This window comes from Triticum urartu, chromosome 5A (genome assembly GCF_056163025.1).
Source record: "Triticum urartu cultivar PI428250 chromosome 5A, HENAU_Tu73, whole genome shotgun sequence".
Classification (NCBI taxonomy): Eukaryota; Viridiplantae; Streptophyta; class Magnoliopsida; order Poales; family Poaceae; genus Triticum; species Triticum urartu.
The window spans coordinates 520,563,537-520,569,115 of record NC_141877.1 but is presented as its reverse complement, the minus strand read 5'-3'; the positions used below and the strand labels follow the sequence as shown (position 1 = coordinate 520,569,115).

The window sequence follows — 5,579 nt, the reverse complement described above, 5'->3', positions numbered from 1 at the left end:
TTCAGCCCTCATGAAGAAAGCCGCGGGAGGGCCGGCTCCTAAGAGCCGGCTGCGAGAAGGCCGACTCCAAGAAGCCGGCTCCCATAAAGCGATCAAGATCGTACCCTCAAAGTCTGCATCCACCTAACGTCGATGTGACGGGGCGTGGCTACAGTGAAGCCTGCCACCCCCGAATCCCGGAACGCGCCTGGCACAGTGCGCCGTACGGGTGGCCATGACCCGTCCGGCGCAGCACTGTTGCCACGTTGACCCTGATGTCATCCACGACGGGCTACCAGTACGGCCCACGGGCGGTGGGCCCCTTCGGGCAGAGAGACACCCGAAGGCGGCCCGGCCTCCCCCAGTCGGCCCAAGACGGAGCCGGCTCTCTCCAGCCGGCTTGCCACCCCCTCGAAGGAGACGCCCCATTAAGGAGACAAGACGCGGTGAGGCTATAGTGGTCACCCGCCGGACGGCAGCACTGTAGCCACGCTTACCTCGGCGAAGCCCTCGTCACCAAGATTGAGCAACAGTAATCAGCCACCGACAAGGCCCTGGACAGTGGGGCCTGCCTGTCGACGAAGGGGCCGGCAGCCGATGGGACCCACTAGCCGGCGGGCCCCAGCAGCCGGCACAGAAGCCGGAGAGCGTAGACACAGACGGCTGGGCCCCGGGCCCAGCCAGATTAACGTTGTACCCCCGGGGGGTAGGCCTATATAAACCCCCCGGAACACCCATGCAAAGGGTTGATCCCTGCTAGTTTTAGACACCACGTAGGGAGGAGAAGAGAGCAAGCAGAGCCCTTCTTCCTCCTCTTGCCAAACAGCTCAAGGAGCACCGTGTAGCTACTTGTTCATCGAGTGATCATGCGGAGACCCCCAGAGCAGCAGTAGGGGTGTTATCTCCACGGAGAGCCCCGAAGCTGGGTAAGATTCGCCGGCGTGCATGTCTTCGCCTCATCCCGTTTCCAGGCACCAGCGATGTTTAACTAGCTCCCACAATAATAAGCCACCCGTTGGCATATGTCGCACCTACCACCCGACATGGACGTTGTCACTTTGTATTTATATATAATCCTCATGCCATTGTCCTTGTAGTACGTGGGCCATCTAGAGATGGTCATGAGTCTTTTCATCGAATTAGTGTGTGGGCTGTCCGGAAATGCAATTCGGCTTCTGGGAGCACGTGATCCTGCCCGTGGAAAATGAATTTTGTAATGTCACAGAAATCTAACAAAAAATTTATGTATTCTTTGACACATTCAAATACTACCCTGAAATTTTTAGGCAAAAATGTTAAGTAGTTTGGCCTGTGCAAAAAGAAAACAGATTAAACATCAATTGTTACCCCAAAATGTCACACCCAATTTTTTTTTCACCGATGAAACATTGTTGCTCCGTTTCGCATGAAATTTGTCGAGCATGCTTACGACATTAACTCAAACATCTACAAAAAAATCAGATTTAAAAAAATTACTATTTTTTTATTTTACTATTCATCCAGGTGCAAATGCACCTGGGAGCCAAAACGCCTCCCCCTAGTCTAGATATATTACCTCTTGAGACGATATAAACTACCGGAGTACACACACCCACTCACCGGAGTTACGGACACGTGTACAATATAAACACTCGAGCACACACATAGATGGGAGTACATGCACAACTCACCAGAGTTGTCGACTTTCGAATTGATGAGTTACCACCGATAATTCATAGTAATTTAGCAGACAAATAAAGTGTTAAAACTGAAGTTTCATATGTGGTCGGTTGGGAATATGTCCACCATCCTAACCTTTTTTGTGAAAAGAACATGTAGGTCTATTAACCAAATTAGCAATATAAATACCTCTAGAAAATTTAAAAAATTACTTCGAAGTTTCAAGGGTCCGACCTTATTCCACCTAGACGGGTCGATGGCTCGCCGCCGCGTGCCGCTTTATCATTATAGCTAGTATACCAATGTTGACTGCGGACAAGAAGTAATCAAAACCACGATCTTGCCGGACTATAACGCGTAGGAGAGAAAGTTGTCACAAGCGGAAGAGCCACAGATCCAAAAGTCAAACTTTCATTATTTTTCACAGACCTCACGCCGACACTAGAGGTTGTACCGACGTGATAGAGATGAGGTAGGAGGATCAAACTACAAAAGGGAAGCAGCCACCTTCAACGACCCGACAAACCCTGCAAATCTTAACCTCACGAGCTACATGAATCTACACCAACGAGCCACAACGCCATCGCAGACAATTCTGTAAGCGTTACCTATTATCCTAGTAGTAGTAGGTGGATATTTCATATGGAGTAGTACGTGCAATCCTTATAATTAATGCGGTAACAGCTTGTGATCACCAAACCTGCCACATTTATTATTTTTCTTTCACAAGAAAACGACAGGAGTTTCCATATGTGCACACAAGTTTTGTACTAGCTTCTTCTATAAATAGAGATCTCGGCTTGCATCTCACTACATCTCCATACATACATCACACATCTCTTCCAAGAATGGCATTCTCGTTCCTGCCAGAACTAGTCATCTCCATAGTTGTGGTACATGTAGTTATTGTAGGTTTATACTACATAAAGTCTAGTAAGAACCCATTGTTGCCCGTGAGCTGGCCAGTAGTAGGCATCCTCCCTTCCATGGTCGTCAACCTACACAGATTGCATCACTACATCTCCTTTGACCTCCTCACACCATCTGGTCACAGCCTAAAGGTTGCCATAGCCAGCATACGGATGTTCATAACCTGCGACCCAACAAATATCCAATACATCTTTAGCTCGAACCATACAAACTATCCCAAGGGCGAAGATTATGCCGAAATCTTTGACATGACGAGAGGCTCTCTCTTCAGCGCAGATGGCGAGTCATCCCGACGGGAGCGTGCCAACTACCAGAGTGTGTTGAGCAACCCGCTGTTGGTTGGGTTGATGACTAAGTGTTGTCACGACAAGGTGGAGAAGAGTCTCCTACCCTTCATGGACCACATGGTGAGAACCAATACTCATGTTGACATGAATGATATGTTGATGAGGCTTGTGTTCGACCTGTATGCCACAACCATCTTCAGCATGGACCCCGCTTATCTGTCCCTCGACATGCCGTCGGTACACGTCGCGAACGCGATGGACACGGTCATGGAGGTGGGCTTTGTCCGTCACATTGTGCCGGCATTTTTTTGGAAGGTGATGAGGCGCCTGAACATCGGTCCGGAGAGGAAGCTCGCCGCCGCGCAAGCGGTTCTTCGCGGCTTCATCATGGACATGATCACGGAGAGGAGGAAGAAGGGCCATATTATTGGTCAAGAAGTACACATTGATGTTTTGTCTAACTATGTCAATGACAAGAACTACAATGATGATTTACTACAGGCAACACTCATTACATATATGATCGCTGGGAGGGACACGATTGGCACTACCTTGCCATGGGTTGTCTACAACCTCGCCAAGAACCCGCACATCGTGTCAAGCATTCGCAACGAACTAGCACCCATCATGTCCCGCAAAGCAGCCATTGCTGGCGCTGTCACGATGATGACATTTGAGCCAGAAGAGGTTAGACCCCTAGTCTACCTGCAAGCCACCTTGTTGGAGACACTCAGGTTGTACCCGCCGATCCCTATCGAGCGCAGGTCGGTGGTATCCACTGATGTGATGCCGAGTGGCCATGTTGTTTGTGCCCAGGACATCATCCTCGTCTCTATCTACTCCGTCGGTAGAATGGAGTCTGTTTGGGGGTCCGACTGTCTGGAGTATAGACCTGAGAGGTGGCTCTCTAATGATGGACGTCAACTGCGATACGTACCCTCGAACAAGTTCCCAGCATTTAACTCAGGGGCAAGGTTGTGCCTTGGCAAGGACATTGCAATCATGCAGATGAAGATCATCATCGCTGCTATCGTGTGTAACTTTGATGTGAAAATGGTTAATGGACAAGCCATCGACACGAAGTTGTCATGTCTTCTACAAATGAAGAATGGGCTTAAGGTGAACTTGAGTAAAGTACAAATGTAAGGGTATATGTATATATGTGTCTCTATATATGAATAAAGGGAAGTCATTATCGCTTAATACATGTTGTGCAAACCCTACTTAACATGAATTATAATATTCACAAATATTTACTCCAAGAATTCAAACATAAATATCAAGATGTAGTGTTTTGAACGATTTATTTATTTACCATGTATTGATAAATATCCCCGCGGTACAGTCACATGCACATGAAAAACACGTTACGAGCAAACATCATGTGACCTATGCCAAAAAGGTTAGGGTGGTTGTATTCCACACTACTCTCGTCCCACCACATTTTTTGTGTGTGGGGGGATGTTCTATAAAATATCATGGTCCCTTATGTAATTATTGAAAAGTGTAGTTCATTCTACCAAGTTTGGCGGTTCACTCTATAAGAAGAAATAGTTAGGAAAACCCGTGAAGCTCACCACTCATGTCCCTCATAGTCCAAACCTCGTGTTACACGCAGCTTTGAAAAATGTACATAAGAAGAACCGCCAAAATGCAGGGTAGTCGAGAAGTTCACTCGTTATTGGAGAGGCTGACAAAATATTACAAAATGGTAAAATTTCTCCAAGCAAGTTGCTTTTTCCTAATGAAGTTCACTTTCATATGGGAGGGGAATGAGAGTCATCTGAACGCACCCCAGCCATCACAATTCAGATGTGCATATCATGCAGTTCATCTGTGCGGCTTAGTGAGCCACACTTGACCGTCGTAGTACAAATAATTCCCTCGCACAGTTCATGTGTCTCGGTTCAGTGAAAATAAGTTCTATTCCACTCGATGGGTGTCGCCTGGTTTTTAAAATGCTCTTAAACCGTAACAAATCTAGAATAGTGTTCGACATAGAAAAGAATGCAAATAATCGATATATTTCCAATTGTGTACTATTTGTGTTATTCTGACAAATAGTTTGAAAATTGTCATGCCAAAAAAGTACTGACCCACCTGGAGGGTTCTTTGCAGTTCAAAATTGTCTATTCTTCAACCGATTGTAGAATAGATGGAAGGTGCTTCTAGTTAGTACACCAGCCACTCTAGCCGTGAGCCACTTCGGCACTTCCCTTGATGCACAACCAATGCTCATCGAGCAAAACTTTTTTGCAACACATAGGTGGGTTCTATGAATCATTTTAAGAGAATACGAATTGGATAGGAGGTATGAATTGCTAGGTCTCTTACAATGGTATATGATTCCTATCGTCAGTCTAAACAATCTATGCAGATTAATTTCAGATTCAATGGATTAGGTCTCATTCATATTTAAAAATTAATGTGGTGCCTCGAAAGGGGCTTCCAAACAGATGCCACTGACTCTAAGTGTGAGCCTCCTCAACAGTTCACTTGGTACAAAACTAAGGATCGTTGAGTGTGTTTGTTTCAGATAGGACATTTGATTTGCTAGGACTGTTACATTGGTATGTGATTTCCATGGTAAAACTGAACCATCAATATAGATTTACTCTTAGATTCAATGGTTCAGATTTAGCGTATTGTCTCAAAAGGTGCTTCAAGTTAGACAATATATTCTAAGTTGGGCTAGCTACTATTGTGTTACAAAATACATATAGG

The 5,579-nt window shown here is 46.0% G+C and overlaps 1 pseudogene; it reads left to right on the top strand.

Annotated features, from left to right (window-relative positions):
• The first annotated feature begins 2,467 nt into the window (after positions 1-2,467).
• LOC125510165 (noroxomaritidine synthase 2 pseudogene) lies at positions 2,468-4,063 on the top strand (annotated as a pseudogene).
• Positions 4,064-5,579: the final 1,516 nt, after the last annotated feature.